Source organism: Danio rerio, chromosome 5, assembly GCF_049306965.1.
Source record: "Danio rerio strain Tuebingen ecotype United States chromosome 5, GRCz12tu, whole genome shotgun sequence".
NCBI lineage: Eukaryota > Metazoa > Chordata > Actinopteri > Cypriniformes > Danionidae > Danio > Danio rerio.
Genome location: NC_133180.1, coordinates 15,526,843 through 15,544,719, shown reverse-complemented (window position 1 = coordinate 15,544,719; position 17,877 = coordinate 15,526,843). Strand labels below are relative to the sequence as shown.

The following is a 17,877-nucleotide window of genomic DNA, read 5'->3' as shown; positions in this document are numbered from 1 at the left end:
GTGCGATTTTTGGAGGCTTTCAGCTTTATAATCAAGTTGACCTCTGCTGTTTGCCTACTCTTCATCACAATAACTATGGTATTATGAAAGATTCAGATTCATAAAACTGAGTTGGAGAGGCTTTATGTTATATGAAAATCAAATACATTACAAGTTTGTAGAAGTTATTCAATGAAAATACCCTTAAATATATTAGGGGTGTAACGGTTGCCAAAAATTATGGTTCAGTTCGATACGACACAGTCGTGTCACGGTTTGGTATGTTTTCGATACAGCCATAAAAGAAAAAAGCCAGAGGATTTCTCCGATTTGAATTTTTTTAATGTATTAATGCTTACATCATAAAGTATGATCTTGTTTTTTTTTTTTTTTTTTGCTTTGAACAGTGATAGAGCTATACTTCCGGGGTTTCTGCTTAGCAGCAAATAAAACAAATCCTTCTTCATACTCAAAACCAAAAAGCTTGCTATAAAAAATAAATGTAATATTGTAGTAGTTAAACAAATAAAAAGAAAAGAACAATTTAGTTTTTATATGAAACTCAGTTTCAATCTATTTTTAAGTATGTTTTATTTTCAGAAAGATGAGTGTCCACCTTTTCTTCAGACAGCACAGATCTGCTTGATTTGACTGTCACCTGCCATTTCAGTGGATCTGAAACCAGGAATTATCTGACTGAAATGGGCTTATGGAGGAATAATAATCAGGCTCTATTACATTTAAAATTTTCTTAAATCGCCAAATATCCACTACCGATTAAGATCTCTCATATCCATAGCTATAAATGTGCCGATCGCCTCTGTGATTTGTTTTGCCCTGTTCGAATCTGTAGGACTTGCCTGTCTGAATGCTGTTCCAGTTACTGATACATATCTGAAAAGAAGTGGAGGCGGGGGTGAGTTGTGGCCAGTGTATACCTGAAGAGCTGGGAGGGATGTGGTGGAGAGGGTTGTGCGACATATTTAAGGACTAAGGGGGAGATGCGTGATTACCGTAAGATTATCATTCATTTGCGGGCATCCGAGAGACTCTTTATGCATTTGCGGGAGACTCTGAAACTTCCGGGAGACTTGGGATGTCTGAGATTACATTGACGTTACTAGCCATTTTGCGAGCTAGTGTAGCGCGTTCCTGACTGAAGTAGTGTTTAGGTGGGCGGGTGTGGTGATGTGTGAACAGGTTATTGAGAACTGTTTTGTGTCAGTGTCCAGGATTGCTGGAGCAACGGGGCGGAGCCAGCACGAGCAGGCTGACACAGAAGACAGCAAGACTGCTAATGAGTGCATGCTTTAATAAAGTGATATTCTGAATTCAAAAGTGACATTCTACTGTTTAACATGACAGCGGGGAAGGCAGCATGTTGTCTGTCACGTCATTTGGGATGCCATGTTGAGGGTTGCTGCACTGAAAACCTTATATTTTGTACATATTCTCTTTTATCTTATTAGATATTAGTCTGAATCAAATCGTTCAGTACTTAATGCGTATCGAACCGAAAGTCTCGTACCGAAGGGTTCAATACGAATACGCGTATTGTTACACCCTTATATATATACACACACACATATATATATATATATATATATATATATATATATATATATATATATATATATATATATATATATATATATATTAGTACTGCTTCAGTGAACTTGAACAGCTATGCTAAAAAACAAAAAAAAAAAATTTCTCTAGTTTAATTTTTTTTTTTTTTTCAAAATGTGTTTTAAATGCTTTAAAAAGTAAGTAAAATTTTTGTAGACTATACATATATGTAGTATATATAATTTATTTAAAAATGTGGGTAATACATTATACATTCATTTTATTGGAAAAAATATGAAAGAATTCAACTATAGGGATGTGGCTGGGTGGGGTACCTACAAGACAATGTGCCCAGGGGCCTCTAAATACTTAATCGGGGCCTGGTCACAATTCAAGGTGTTAACAAACTCTTTACTAACAGTAACAGCTTAATAAACCTCTAATTGGCTGTTTATTAATAGTTAGTGTAGTCGAAGTTGGGATTAGGTTTTGGGTAGGATTCGAGATGCAGAATAAGATTATACTTTATTGCTACTAATGAATAGTTAATATCCTAATAATGTGCAGGTAATAAGCCAGTAGTGAATGAATTGTGACCCAAAGTGTTACCAAAAAGTCTCATTCTATTTTATGAGACTTGGTCCCTGTGTATGCTAAACAAAAACTATAACACCAAGCTGTCAGATGCTTTCCTAAAAAACATTTTCTCATGTTTATATCTTATCTCTCAGGGTGCACAAAGTAGAGCAGTATGGCGTAAACAAAATTAGTGCACTATGGTCTACCGAGAGAGATTGTGCTCTACCTAAGACGAATTGACATTCATGCAGTTTGCTCAGACAGATGGATTCCAGCACATCCATTTGGCAGCTTTTTCCTCTTTGCTGTAAAACATCAAGCCTGACAAACAGCACTTGGTGATTTTGCAGAACTGTTTTCCATCAGGTGTGCTTGACGTCGCCAACAGCTGCTTCACCTTTTATGTGACCCTACAGCACATCAGAGCTGTCAGATTCTGCATCCTTCATTTGAGCACAAACACAAAACACTCTCAAAGGTTTTTGGTCAAAGTTTTTATTTATATATTTTCTGGAAATACCTAAAAGTTGTGTGCACATTTAGTGCAAAAACAAGGCTGAAGAAAAACACTCTCGGCGGTTACTGCCTTGCTGATGAAACCGAATGATGCAAAGTTTGCCTTTCTGTCAAGTTACCCTAAAGATTTACTCTGATTATTTATTCATTCACTTCTGTCTGGTTAAAAGAAGATTCGTGCGGCAGAGACTAAAGGTTTCTGCAAGATCAGAGCCAATCAGAGGCTGAGAGATAGAAGTAGATGAGAGCTTAGAGAAAGAAATGAGTTTCAGTAGTTTAGAAGCATAAACACACAAATGTATTTTTAAGTGGGACTCATCAAATTCTTTTGCATAAAACTTGTACCAGGCGTAGACTCAATCCCTCCGTGGCTAATGATGATTCTAATGCAATGTTTGTTCTTTGATTGAAATCATCAGCTTTCACCACTGGGCTTTGAGAATTTGCATTTTTGCGTAATGCATTTACATTTACTTGAATTTATCATTTTGATAGGTGCTCGTCAGTGCTTCTTATGAAGAATTTTACATTCGTTTGCCTGAGGATAGAAAACAGAGCTGATTTTTAAAAATACAGAGATACAGTTGACCCTGGGTCAGTCCGCAAATATACTGAATCCTAGTTTAATCTTTCACATTCTTATAAGGGTTTATCACATTGCACTTAAAGGGAAAGTTCATACAAAAATGGATGGAATGGATTTGGTGTGTTTAAAGCCTAGTTCACACTACAGGATTTTAAACATCAGCAGATCGCTGTGCTGTTCACACTACATGACTTGACTTTGTGTCTTTTGATCTCTGTGGTGTTCACACTACGCAACACTCTGTGAACGATCCACAAGAGGAGGGTCACACACTACATGATCTGACAACAACTCATTCCCCATCAGCTCATTCAAGCTACCAAACCACAGCCAATGAAAATTTGAGGGAGGAATCGTCAGAAAAAAGCTGAACACTATTGGCTGCTTGTGTGCTGATGACATCACTGACAGCTTTTCAAGCTTTGGAGAAAGCATTTAAAAACATCGTCAAATCAGCTGATTTATCAGTGGATTAATCACTCATCTGCAAGTTTTGAGTGGATAGATACACAGAGAGTTTTTAATTTTTGTAATTTTATAACTCTTTGAAATAAAACTAACATATTTATAACACCCTGCCGTTTTCTAACTATCAGTGTATTTCTTTCTGACATTGTTATTTTTTTTATTACAAAACAGTAAAGAACTGAGCATTTCTGCCTTAAATTACCATATTGGTCAAAATGACTGCATGCATTTCTGATACTTTTCACTGTGACTTTAAATATGTGTGCATTTTCTTGCCTGGCAACTTCCTGCTAACATAAACAAAACTCTCTGATGGCAAAACCATCAATTTACATCAGATATCTTTCAAAACAGCATATTCTATGCTGTGTAATAGCTCCTGTTTGAAAGTGAAAATGAAAGCCAAGCCTTTAAGTGTTTTAGTATCTTAACTACATATTTATAGGCTGTATTACCAAAAAAATATTATATTTTTAGGGTAATGGTGTCATTAAATATGATGCCAGACATTCAAAGCTTAATTTTAATATCTCAATAATAGCTTTGAATGTAAATATGTTGTGACAATATGGCGTTTCATATGAGAACGGTCAGAATGAGCAGTATGGTAATTCTAATAGTTACACAATTCTAGTTCCACTGTTAATATATCCTACTCTCATGTCTGTGCTAACGCAGAATGAAGCGAGTGCACTGATGCCCATTCTGACCAATCACAGATGTTTCTGCTGAGCTCCTGAACACACAGCCATTCAGCTCATGCTGATATGCTCTCTCATTGGCTGCAGCTCGTCACTACATCTGACCACACGTGGGGTTGAGTCGGCCGACTGCTCTGGAATATTTAGCATGCTGAATGTTGGATTTTCGTCTGCGAGGTGTCGGCGACGCGTCAGCGAGCCTCGTTGATGCGTTGCTCAGTAGTTCACACATAAAGAGCGGCGAGCGCCGAGCACCCGCAGATTTCTTCCCGATCACAGCCCGATCTGTCGGCAAGCTCGTTAACTTCCAAATCGGGCTTAAATCAGGCTTAAAATCCTTTAGTGTGAACTAGGCATAATATGAGTAGCAACTAAAATCTGCAGGAGAGTGGGTCTCAAAGTCAATTCCTGGAGACCCGCTGCTCTGCACAGTTTTGCTGCAACCTAAATCAAACACAGCTGATCCAATTAATCAAGGTGTTCAAGACTACTAGACACTACTAGATCAGCTGTGTTTAATTAGGGTTGGAGTAAAACTATGCAGAGCTGCGGTCATCCAGGAATTGAGTTTGAGACTTATTATCTAAACTGATCACCTTTATTGATTATGAATACTTTTAGATATTGTTTATACAAGATAAGTTCAACAAGAGTGTCTAATTGTAACCCTACTGGTCCTACACTATTGATCGAGCTGGTGACTTTGCATGTGAGTCAGTTGCTCTAACAAGGAGGCTAAAGGTCATGACCTCTAGCGTCTGTTGCTTAATAATAATAATAATAATTCCTAACATTTATATAGCTATTTCTGGGCACTCAAAGCGCTTTTACACGTGGGGGGAATCTCCTAATCTACCACCAGTAAGCAGCATCTACCTGGATTAAGCAATGGCAGCCATATTGCGCCAGACCGCACACCACACCAGCTGATTGGTGGAGAGGAGACAGAGTGATGAAACCAATTATGATATGGGGAGGGTTAGGAGGCCATGATGGACAGAGGCCAGTGGGCAAATTTGGCCAAGATGCCAGGGTTATAGCCCTACTCTTTTTTTCTCTCGAGGGACATCCTAGGATTTTTTACGACCACAGAGAGTCAGGACCTCTGTTTAACGTCTCATCCTGAAGACGGCACTCACTGAAGCAGTGTAGTGTCTCCATCACTATACTGGGGCATTAGGACCCACAAAGACGGCAAGTTGGGCGCCCCCTGCTGGCCTAACTAACACCAGGCAGCAACCTAGCCTCCCATCCAGGTACTGACCAGGCGCAGACCTGCTTAATTTCTGTGGGTGACCATGTGAGAGTTGCAGAGAGCTAGCTGCCAGCTAGCTTAAGCACCTATTCGGTTTCAGAGGAGCGGGGTTTACCCTCACAGCACTTTACTAGCTGGACTCTTTTACACTCCTCCACCTAAACCTCACTCCCATCCGGGTCTCGGCACCAACCCAACCCGCTTCAAGCTGAGATCAACCAGCGACTTTCCACATGGGAGTTTGTTGCTCTAACAAGGAGAGGCTAAAGACCATGGCCTCTATCGTCTGTCACTAGAGCACCTTTAGAGATCTGAGGAGTGAGGTTTACCGCACAGCACTCCACTAGCTGTTACCCATACATACTGAATGTTGTGGAAATCAAAATGATCGGTAGCACTTTACTTGCAGAGGTGTTCATAAGATTGTCACGATAAATGTATTAAAATTTGTACCAGGCATAGACGCAATCCCTCCATGGCTAATGATGATTCTAATGCAATGTTTGTTCTTTGATTGAAATCATCAGCTTGCACCCCTGGGGTTTGAGAATTAGCATTTTTGCGTGTTGCATTTACATTTACTTGAATTTATCATTTTGATAGGTGCTCGTCAGTGCTTCTTATGAAAATGGTGACATTCGTTTGTCTGAGGATATGAAACAGAGCTGATTTTTAGAAATACAGATACAAAGCTGACCCTGGGTCAGTCTGCAGATGTAATAAATCCTGGGTTAATCTTTCACATTCCTATAAGGGCTTATCACGTTTCACTTAAAGGAATATTTCATACACAAATGGATTAAATGAATATGCTTTTAATTTACTCACCCTCAGGATGAGTTTTCCAAGATGTAAGTGACTTAGAAGAAACTGAAAATGTGGTGCTTAGTGATTCATGAAATGCAAGTCAATGGCTACTGGCACTTTGAGAGTCAGAAAAAAGATATACAAGCAAAATGAAATGAATACTCACAGCTCTTGGCAATATAGTGAGATCTTAAGAAGCAGAAAGATCAGTTTGTGCAAGACACCGAACATTATTCACAGCATTATTACAAGCACAAGCATTTTATGAATCACAAAGTTGTTCATTCAAAATAAGTCAAAATATGTTCTTTAATGTTTTGCTGAATAAAGAGTGTGATATATATGATGTCCTCAGGGTAAGTAAATGAACATCTAGCACAGGGGTGGCCAACCCTGTTCCTGGAGAGACTCCTTTCTGCAGATTTCATTTGCAACCCATATCAAACACACCTGTCTGTAATTATCACGTGGTGTTCAGGTCCTAATTAATTGGTTCAGGTGTGTTTGATATGTGTAACCTGTGAATAATCTCTTCAAAGAATAATTCAAATTAAAGCAATGAACGCAGCTGCTTACAAAAGAATATGTATTTATTTTTAAATTTTGAGCTCTTGAAGGCAGCAGGATTGTGGGTGCACGTTCATAGCTCTTTGTCCAGTCTATTTCAAAAGGAACCAATCACACCCGTTGCGCTTCCTCTAGGCACGATTGTAAACGGGAGTACGCGTGCACACTTTTTAACAGTCACGCGTATCACATCAGCTGTTAGTGCGAGTGATCATGCTCTCATTTATTACAGTTTATTTGTAATTTGTTTCTATTTTCAAAGTGCTCTGACTTTTAAGGGATTGTTAAATTTAGACTGTTTAATCCAAACAGATCACCTTTATTGATTATTAATATAATTTTATTGATTGTTAAACATCTAAACGTTGCTTTACTTCACACTCTGTAAATTTGCAACAGTAATGCAGGGTTACACCTCAAAAATAATAATAATCTGAAGTAAAAAGAGATGCCAAATTAACTTCTACATTGCAATCGTGATTTCCAATATATCATTTATATATATATATATATATATATATATATATATATATATATATATATCATTGCATACCAATATATCATTGCAGGTTAAAAGAAGGGATTAGAGTGTTGATAATCCAGAGTTAAATGCAGCAAGAAAAGCCCTTTAAGGTATTCAGATTTTTCATCTAAATTAAAACCGAACAGAACTTCACATTTTTCAGTAGACCTATTTTGCTAGCTAGCGATTACTGGCTGTCTCAAGTTTTAGTCTGTCAAAATACTTTCATGCTTTTTGATTTAGCAAAGTTCAAATGTCCCAGTGTGCTTCATCTTTTTAAGTAAGACGATTCTGTCTTCCTCCTTTGATATACGTCTACTTTAAGATGATGATCTAGATATTGCGCCTCAATGGAAACATTTTTTTATTTTCTTTCTTTCTTTCTCTCTCTTTCTCTCTCTCTCTCTCTCTCTCTCTCTCTCTCTCTCTCTCTCTTTCTCTGGAAATGGGCCATTGTGTTGAAAAGTTAGTTTTTATCTAATGAATATAATTTATTTTCTGTGATTCTTGTGAGTTTTGAAGGAAGTTTTGATGGGTTGAAACATGGTAATAAATAACTTGCACTGTTAGACATTTTATTGTATATTTGCGGTAACTTACTGGCAGCACTTTTGTCTTCTTTTTATGGTAAAATGCCCTTTACCATATTTTAATTTTACAGTATAACATTTTTTACAGTACTTTTACTGTAATTTATTTAAACAGTAGCAGTACAAAACCTTTATTTTTAGTTATTACCATTGAGTTAAATGCATTGCAAGCAAGTGATCATGTACAACAGTATGTTAATTATACATTGATATTGTTGCCATTTAGGGTGGTACAGTGAGTAGCACTGTCGCCCCAAAGTAATAAGGTCGCTGGTTCAAGCCCAGGCTGGGTCAGTTGGCATTTCTGTGTGAAGTTTGCATGTTCTCCTCATGTTAGGGGCTCCGGTTTCACTCACAAGTCTAAAGATTTGCGCTATAGGTGAATTGGGTGAGCTAAATTGCCCGGCTGTGTATGTCCTGGTCCTCCATGTTGGGGTTTAGCTTTGGGCTAACGACCCACCTTGTAAAAATGTTGGTGTTAAGAAACACCAACATGGCTCGGCTAAATATCAACTTCGATATAAACAGCCTTGGAAGTAAGAATGAGTATTGTTGCCATTTTAAATGGTTTACGAAAGTCATTTTCATTCTATTTTAAATACAATTTTTTAAACAATATTTATTATTATTTTTTTATTAAGTAGCAAACTACAGTAGCAGTAGTTGATTTGTTTGATTACAGTAGAATACCACAAATTCCTCATGGAGTAAGTTACGTTCAAAGTTTTAAAATGCCTGACAATGCAGTGCGTATTACAGTAGTAAACTGTAAAGAACGTATGTGGTGTTTTACTGGACATTTAAAATACAGTAAATAACTGTACAATTGCAGCAATCTGAAAGTGCTGTAATAAAAAACACTTTTTCAACTCTCTCTCTCTCTCTCTCTCTCTCTCTCTTTATACTACATTAAAGGAAAAAATGATCATGGCTTGTGTAATGATTTATATGTAGTATTTAACAATTCTGTTAAATTCAGAATTTTAATAGATTTCATTTATCATAACGTTATGAGGGATCTTGCAAGGTTTGAATTAATTTGTTGTCTTAAAGGGGCTTTGTGTGAGATTAAGGACGAACTATGTTTTTGTAAAGCTTGTTTTAATTTTCTGAAGTATAATAACTGTGTAAACTGCAATAATAACTGTATAAAAAATGTTGTATAAAAAGTTATTTGAACCTCAACCTCTCTCTTTCTCTCTCTCAGTTGAAATGCTTTATTTAATTTTTTTAATTAGGGAATGTTCACAACAGTTGTCCTTCAAATCTGAAATAAGAATTTATTTGTCTTATACTAATATATAGTTTACTAATTTTAAAATTCTTTCATCAATGCACTGCTTTACAAAACATTAACGATGCCTAAGCCTGTGGTGGAATTGCGTTCTAATGGTAATTCAGTCTGTTAAAAGTTTCACATTTTTTATATTTATCATCTTTAGCTTAGCAGCAGAAATAAGGTTTTTCAATCTTTTAGGGATTTATTCAGTGAGTAAAGTCTTCTGAGTGGTTTATAGCATTTACTATATGAAGTTGCTAGGGTGGTCTGTGTGGTTTCTAGGTGGTTGTTTAGTGTTAAAATCACAAGAGCCCACCCACAACTTACTGCAATGCTGTATTTAACCAAGCAGCCTTTAATCAGTTGTGGGCATAACTTGAGTATCTTGACTTTTGCAGCGTTAGAAAGCAAGTAACAACAATTCTCTTGGGGCTTGTTTCAATTTATATAGTTTTTTTATTATATTTTTCCCTAGCAAGTTATAGCACAAACAATATAATACATAAAATTCTCAAAACTGTAGCTTTATCATAGCCTAAATAAACTACTTTTGAACTTTTGTTAATAAGTGGATAAACAAGTTTCTAAGTAGCTGAGTTCCTTGAAAGGGATTTATTTGTGCTTAACGTAAAATAAAAAGTTGTGTGTAAGCATTAATATTCATATAGAAAGGATGTTACTGTATGGTTTAGCATGTAGTTGGGATTATATCTAGGGCTTAGCGGTATAGGAGTGATGTTGTTGAGTATTTCGATAATAATATTTGTTTTTAAGTCTAGGTTGAAAACTTACCTTTTTTGATTTGGCATTCAGTGAGAATTGTTTGTTTTTAGCTATAATAACTATCAGTAAGATTTGTTTGTTTTTAGCTATAGCAACTATCAGTCAGAATTGTTTGTTGTAGCTATAGTTTTATACTTGTTCTTTGTGATTTGTGTTGTTCAGCACATTGGTCAACCTTTGGTTGTGTATAATAGTGCTTTATAAATAAAATTGACTTTGACATTGACATTGGCATTGTTGATACAGTATTTCCTTAGAGAAATCCTATTTTATTAACTTTTTAAACATACAAAAAAGTAATAAAGACTTACTAAGCATACTAAAATAAACAGGTAATAGATGTTTATTTTTAATATAACTAAATTTAATTCTGGCCAATAATAATAATAATAATAATTACTAATGTAAAAAGCATGATATAATTAATAATAATTCAGGAAAAATAATAATATTTTACTTATGTAAAAGCATTCTTAAATAACAGGTAATAGATATGAAAGCATATGAAGGGAAAAAAAATCATACTACATTAAACAGGTCATTGATATTTTTTTTCTGATATAATTAAATCTAATTCAGGCAAAAAAAAAGAATGTTAAGGTGCAAACATTTAGCTTTTAAAACCCTACGAACACCTGAAAACCTTCTTTGACTCTTATTCGGTCTCATATCTCCAGCCATTAGTGTTTATTTTTAGCTCTCTGAGGCATTTGGGTTCACTAGGCCTCTTCTAACCAATCACATAACAGCACCTACTCGAGAGGTGTGTAAATACAGTAAGGCACCATCTGAATGGTCAAATTTGGATAAACATTTTATGCATGCAACACATTAATGCTTGGCATAAAATAAATAGTATTTATCACACCACTTTATGATAAGGATATTGCAAACTAGTATCGAGATAATAACAATTTTACAATATATTCTACAGTCTAAATTCTCAGAGTCTTACAGTCTTAAAAGCTAGCTACCCATTTGGACCATTCTGCCAGATCAAGTTGTGGAAGACAATCTGTATTATTTCTCTATAGTGTGTACAGTTAAAGTCAGATTTACTAGCCCTCCTTAATTATTAGCCCCCCCTGTATATTTTTCCAGCCCAGCCTCATTCTGAAATTGTAACCCTGTATATACAGTACATTTATGGAAAACGCAAAGGAGCTACACTTTTTTGCAGATTTTGTTTTCACGAATCCACCAAAGGCACCTTTTGAGACCTTAAATTTCTTTCGCGACTGCCATTTGTGTCTGCTGTTCTCGCGTAAATCCACCAGAAGTCGATGTCGACTGACTGATTGACCGACCGATTGACTTACCCACCCTCTTTCCTAAAACCAACCGACAGTGTTTTGAATAGCAAAAATGCCCTTGCAGCAGCCTGATTTTTACCTCGTTTTTAGATTTTACCACATTCTCACCCTGTTATTTATGTTTATTTTGTTTTTTGGCTTTTGTTTTTGCTTTACCTGCTTTCTGAAACTAATCTTTGCTGGACTCAAACCTCGTCATCACGGTCAACCTAACTTTGTTTCTCAAGTCCACTGACGTACACTGCTAGTCACTGGACAAACTGATAACAGTGGAAAAGCTGTCCATACAGAGGTAAGCGTACAGCTGGTAAACATAAAAAGGAAGGGCATCATATCAACCTGTAGTGTTCGTTTTAAAGACAAAATGCAGTCATTCATACTTCTAGCTACATAATTTGGGATCTCCAGAAATGTATATAGGGATATGTTTTTTTAGAATGAGCCGAAGTTGATTTTTTTTCCTTCAATTTCTGTTTAAAAATGGCTTAAGTGGGCTAAAAATATTGAGCTTAAAATATTTGTTTTTTAATTAAAAACTGCTTTTGTTGTAGCCGAAATAAAACAAATGAGACTTTCTCCTGAAGAACAAAATATGATAGGAAATACTGTGAAAAAATCTTTGTTCTTTCAAAGTTAATTTGGGAAATATTTGAAAAAGAAAAAAATCACAAGAAGGCTAATAATTGTGACTATAACGTTGTCAGATCTGGTGACAGCAAGGTTCATAATTAACACTTGCTAAGTGCCAAATTTGAGTTCAGATTAGGTTTAAAAAATGAAAGTGGCCAAAAATATAAGAAACTGCAGCTTATTAATAACTGAATCTGTTGTAGGAATGCAAATGCTATGTTGATGGAAGCAAAGAGAGCGCTTCAGATCAAAGACCTACTGTGAACTGACATTATCTCTTGTTGTTACTATTGCCTAAGAACTTTTTGTCCTTTCTGTTAATATGGTGATAATATTGTCAAACGGAGCAATTTCAGATTCAGTCCTACATTTAAATATGGTTGTCACTCTCGAAACTTTGCAGAGCTGACTTAATGGTATGAAAAACGAGCTCACTGACAGAGTAAAAACTAAAAGTATATATATACAGTATCTGTCTATTCTGCAAACAAGGATTATCTTATTCATATCATGTTTATTGAGATGATCCATTTCATTGTCTGCATCAAAATGAATGAATTTATGTACATCGACAATGCAACTGATGCAAGTTAAAGAAGAAAATAAGTTAAAGAAGTTTTAAGTTAAAAGAGGTTCCTAAAACAGTTATGGCACATTTATAATCATGTAATAACATGCATTATGAATGTGAAGGAGATTTTACGCCTGCTTATGATTGCTTTGATTAAATGTCATTCGCTCAGTTGTCATTTTAAAAGCAGACATTACATTGTTTGACATGACTTTGACAACTTGACAACCAAAGACATCAATTCTGATCACGTCATTAAAGTTTCTCATTAAAAAGATCAATAATTTCATAGGTGTCATTTATATTTATTTACATTTAATGACATTTTAATGGGAAATTAAATTTTTGTACCACTGTAGTTGAGGTCAAGAAAAATATGAACAATGCTGTTATAAAAATGGCTCAGTGGTTAGCACTGTTGCCTCACAGCAAGAAGGTTGCGAGTTCGAGTTCCGGCTGAGTTGGCAGTTCTGTGTATAGTTTGCATGTTCTCCCAGTGTTCATGCGGGTTTCCTCCGGGTGCTCCAGTTTCCCCCACAAGTCCAAAGACTACTAGAGAGCATTTGATTGGTCTTGATTTGATGAGAAACTGAAGTGAGTTGATGTCAATAAATCTGTTGATCTATTTAGCCAGCAAATGACAAACTACAAGCTTTATATGTTTATATCGGTTTTATTATCTTCTCAACTTGAATTTTGTCACTGTTTTAGAGCGCATTAGCTTATACACTACCTGACAAAAGTCCTATCCAAGTTTTAGGAACAACAAAATTTAACTTGACTTCTAGTTGATTATTTGGTATCAGAAGTGGCTTATAGTATATGAAAGGCAAAGGTCTCTAGCTTACTCTTATTTTACCAACATAAAATATGATCAGGCCTTGTTTTTTTTATTATTTAATTAGAACAGTAAGGTCTGACTTTGCTCAGACTAAAGTCTTGTCACTAACAGAAATAATGTACAGTATAGAATATAAAGTGATGGTGCAGTGGAAAAAGAATGAATATTGTGCATGACTCCCATGAGCTTGGACGACTCATCCATACAGTACATCACTGCGATGATTCGAATAGCTTATTAATAGTCATCTGGAATGGCAAAGAAATCGTTCTTGCAGGACTCCCAGAGATCATCAAGGTTCTTTGGATTCATCTTCAGTGCCTCCTCCTACATCTTATCCCAGATATGCTCAATAATATTCATGTCAGGTGACTGGGTTGGCCAATTCTGGAGCACCTTGACATTCTTTGCTTTCAGGAACTTTGATTTGGAGGCTGAAGTATGAGAAGTGCTATCTTACTCAGGGCTCGAAAGTAACCTTTTTGCTTGGTAGCACCGATGCTTCTAACTTTTCGCATCAGCCAAAATTTAGTCCCACCCACCAATTATAAGCACCGTTACTACAAGTTTTATACAAAATATTTATTGCATTTGAAATCAGCAGTAATCAAACTAACAAGCATATATATATATATATATATATATATATATATATATATATATATATATATATATATATGCAAGCGTGAGAAAAATATGTGTCAACAAAATGCCGTTATCACAAGAAAATATATTTTATAACATAACTGAGTTACCAAAGCATACACTGACTACTCACCGGCCCTGCACGCACTGCTTGACAAGAATGAATCTGTTAACGATGTAACTGTGCATCTCACGGGTGGTGTCTGATATTGCACTGATGCTTTTGACATATACTGTACCTTATAATATGCATATGTTATGTTAATAGCAATACCGGTCTTTTTATGAGCAGCGATGTTAGTTTACTCAGTTTAAGCCCGTTTGCGATGGTGTACGTGGTGTTAAATTTTACATAAAGCTGCCACTTACATGGCGGACAGCATCTGGCGATTATATGAAGGATTAAACAGAAGCTCTCATGCTAGATGTGGCAAACAGTTACCTGAAAATTCCATCCCACAGACCTTTCAAAGCGGACTTGAAGCCAATGGAAGTCTTTTATCCACTCTTCGAAAAGTGTAGATGGTGGATTAACATTCAGCACATTGTCACTAGTAAGATGTGTCATTATTTGTAACTTTAGATGCCATGGTTTCTAAAACAAAATCTGTCAGTGTTATCTTCATTCTCTTCTTCAGCGTTTTACAATTTTTCGCGGTAGTAGCTCTCTCTGTCATCCCAAGCCAGAAGGCACTGACTGAGTGATTGACAGCTGATATTTCAATGCTAGAGCAGTGGGCCAATAAGAAGAGCGCGAAGGTGGGGCAAGCATTACGGACTTGGCTTAAGTTGACATGACAACTGTTTTAAACCATTCCTGAGCGCTGCGTTTCGCGTTTCAAGTGCAGACAAAGAGCTTAGAGATGCATTCTGGTTGAATGTCTCCCGAATCCGCGCATGTGGTGAACATTTTGCAGTAAAAACTGGTCGCACACAACAATTTTATGCACTCGCACACATGCTCCCAAATATATTTTGAGATCGCATAGATAAAATTTTGGGCGCATATGCAACCAAAATGGTCGCAATTTCGAGCCCTGCTACTGAAGAATTTGCCCTCTCCTGTAGTTTATGTAATGGGCAGCGCATATGTCTTGATACCTCATGCTGTTGATGTTGCCATCCACTCTGCAGATATCTCTCCCCATACTGAATGTTACCCCTAACCATGATTTTTCTTTTACCAAACTTGACTGATTTCTGTGAGAATCTTGGGTCTATGCTGGTTCCAATAGTTCTTCTGCAGTATTTGTGATTGGAATGCAGTTCAGCAGATGATTTATCAGACTTCTGCCACTTTTCCAAATGATCAACTAGAAGACTAGAAGTTATTATTTGTTACACTTACAACTGGGATAGATGACAAGACTTTCGTAAGGTAGTGTAGATATCTTACAAACTATTAATACCAATACTAACATACTAACAAATAACTTTATTTTAATTTCACACAACCTTTAATCACTTTATGTAATGATAAACCATTTTCCTCTTCGACCCTCATGCTTTGCACTCAGAGCTAAAACAGAACAGGATTATTAAGTGAATTCCGACTGAATTAAATTCCTCTGACTTTGATTACTCATTGAACGCTGACGTCTATCAGCTACGACCTACTGCAGAATTATTGTTTACTTTTTAAAATGAAAGTACCATAATAATACTTTTAACAACACTTGTAATAAATATTCATGACCGGGTAACTTTGTCCTTTCTTTCCTAACTGGCAGATGTGTCAGGGTTGATTTGGAAGCGTGGATCAAAGTGAATGGACTCCGAGTACGGTATATTCACCGGCTGCGCTGTCTCTGCAGGTGGGCTCAGATCTGCACTCCAAAGTACAGCAGTGTTTGGTTAGAGTCACCTGTCCACACACCACCCCAATCCACACATGCGGGATTTCAGCTCTTTATTCCAAAGGCTAAATCGGTTTCATTCGTGCAAAAAACATTACAAGACAAAGAGCTCTCAAAAACAATGATGTCCATCGCATTCTCTCGCTTTCTTTTCTCCGTCTGTTAGACGCGTTCGCCGAGCCCTCGATGAATGGTATGACTCAAGGCCATTTCGAGTATTCCTCAATTATTTATCAAGCATAGAAATGCAATTTGATTGAAGTTCCTTTGAAGTGTGGACATCATTTCTCACACTGAAGGCCTGTATAAAATGATCACTCAGCGGCTATACAGAGCGCTCGCACCCTCAGGAGCCATGTGTTCGATTTAAATCGGCTTCAATTTTTTATCACTTTCTCTGTTCGTGTTAAATTAGCCCAGTGTAATGCTGTAATAGAGGAAAAGAGGCAGATTATTAGGAATGCAAATCCATCAAGACATTTTAGGTTATTGCCACCTGGTTACGTAAACTGTGCATTAATATTCACATAATGAATCCCAAAAGTCATTAAATGTGATTTATTGTTGTGCCGAGTAGCACATTTTTATAGTGCAATTGAAGCCAATTGCAAATATGTATATTATTCATTAGTTGCCCGGTGCAATGTTCTCACTGGAACGTAAACAAACAGACACACAAGTTTGTGATTCTGAATTGGGGACATTCCATAGGTTCTTATTGTTTTAGTATTGCACTAATTATTTTTTATTGTCCTATCCCAGCCTTACACTTTTTTTATTTATTTATTTTTTTGCAATTATGGTTGGCAGTAATTCTGTAAAATTTACAAGTGCACTGTAAATTAACCATTACATTTGTGCAGTAATTTCAATTTCAAGATAATATATTAATTCATTAATTTTTTTAAACTTTCTTTTTTGTTTTTTAAACATTCAAACACAACGACTTACAAATTTGACAAGAAAAATTCACACAATTGACAATAAAACATGCAATTTACAAACAATACATACATATGTATGGTGATAATAGATTAATACAAAAATAAATAAATAAATAAATAAAAATACAAATAAATCACAAAAAAGAAATAAATAATAATAAAATTAAAAATAAATAAAAAAATATATACTGACCTTCTGTTCTAAACGAAATTGGTCTAATCCTCTTCAATTGAACTAATTCTTGCAGAATTTATGTGTTTAAAATAATCCATGAAAGGTTGCTATTATTTATAGAATTTGTCGTCTTTCTTTTTGAAGGAGAATCTGATTTTCTCCAGTTTCGAATGTTTCATTACATCCCTCATTAGATATAGATATGTATATGTATATGTAGAAGCAGCTTTCTGTTTCTAGTTTAATAATATTAACCTTTGTGCCAGTATACTGACAAATGAAAATTTATTATGTCTTTTTATATCTCTTTTTTTATGTCTTTTTATATCTCAAAATCAGTTATACCTAGAACTGTGATACAAGTATCTGAATCTATTGGCTTTTGACCTATTTTTGAGAATATTTTCCCATTAAGATAATTTTGGGCAGCTCCAAAAAATATTAGCTTATGTTATCAAATACACTGTGTTACGTTGGAGAGTGACACTGACAACAGAAGGTAGGATCCAAATGAAGGTTTATTTAAAGTCAGGTAAGCGATGGTCAGCACAGGTGCAAACAGATCTATACAGGCAGTCCAGAATCGTAGTCAAACACAGGCGAGAGGTCAGAAAGCAGACGGCTAAACAGGAGAACTGGATAAACAAGGCTAAGATCAAAACACAGGAAAACAAGACCAGGAATACGCGTTGTAATGTCA

At 35.9% G+C, this 17,877-nt stretch overlaps 1 protein-coding gene across 13 annotated transcripts in view; it reads left to right on the top strand.

The window, feature by feature from the left end:
* sema4c (sema domain, immunoglobulin domain (Ig), transmembrane domain (TM) and short cytoplasmic domain, (semaphorin) 4C) overlaps positions 1-17,877 on the top strand; it is a 656,757-nt gene that overhangs the window by 360,933 nt on the left and 277,947 nt on the right. For 4 of the 13 annotated variants that reach the window (XM_073950581.1, XM_073950582.1, XM_073950583.1 and 1 more), the window contains one exon: positions 15,933-16,016. The exons of the other annotated variants lie outside the window; for them this stretch is intronic. The gene's annotated coding sequence lies outside the window, so the exon portion shown is untranslated. The remainder of the gene's footprint in view (positions 1-15,932; positions 16,017-17,877) is intronic. 13 annotated transcript variants of the gene reach the window in all.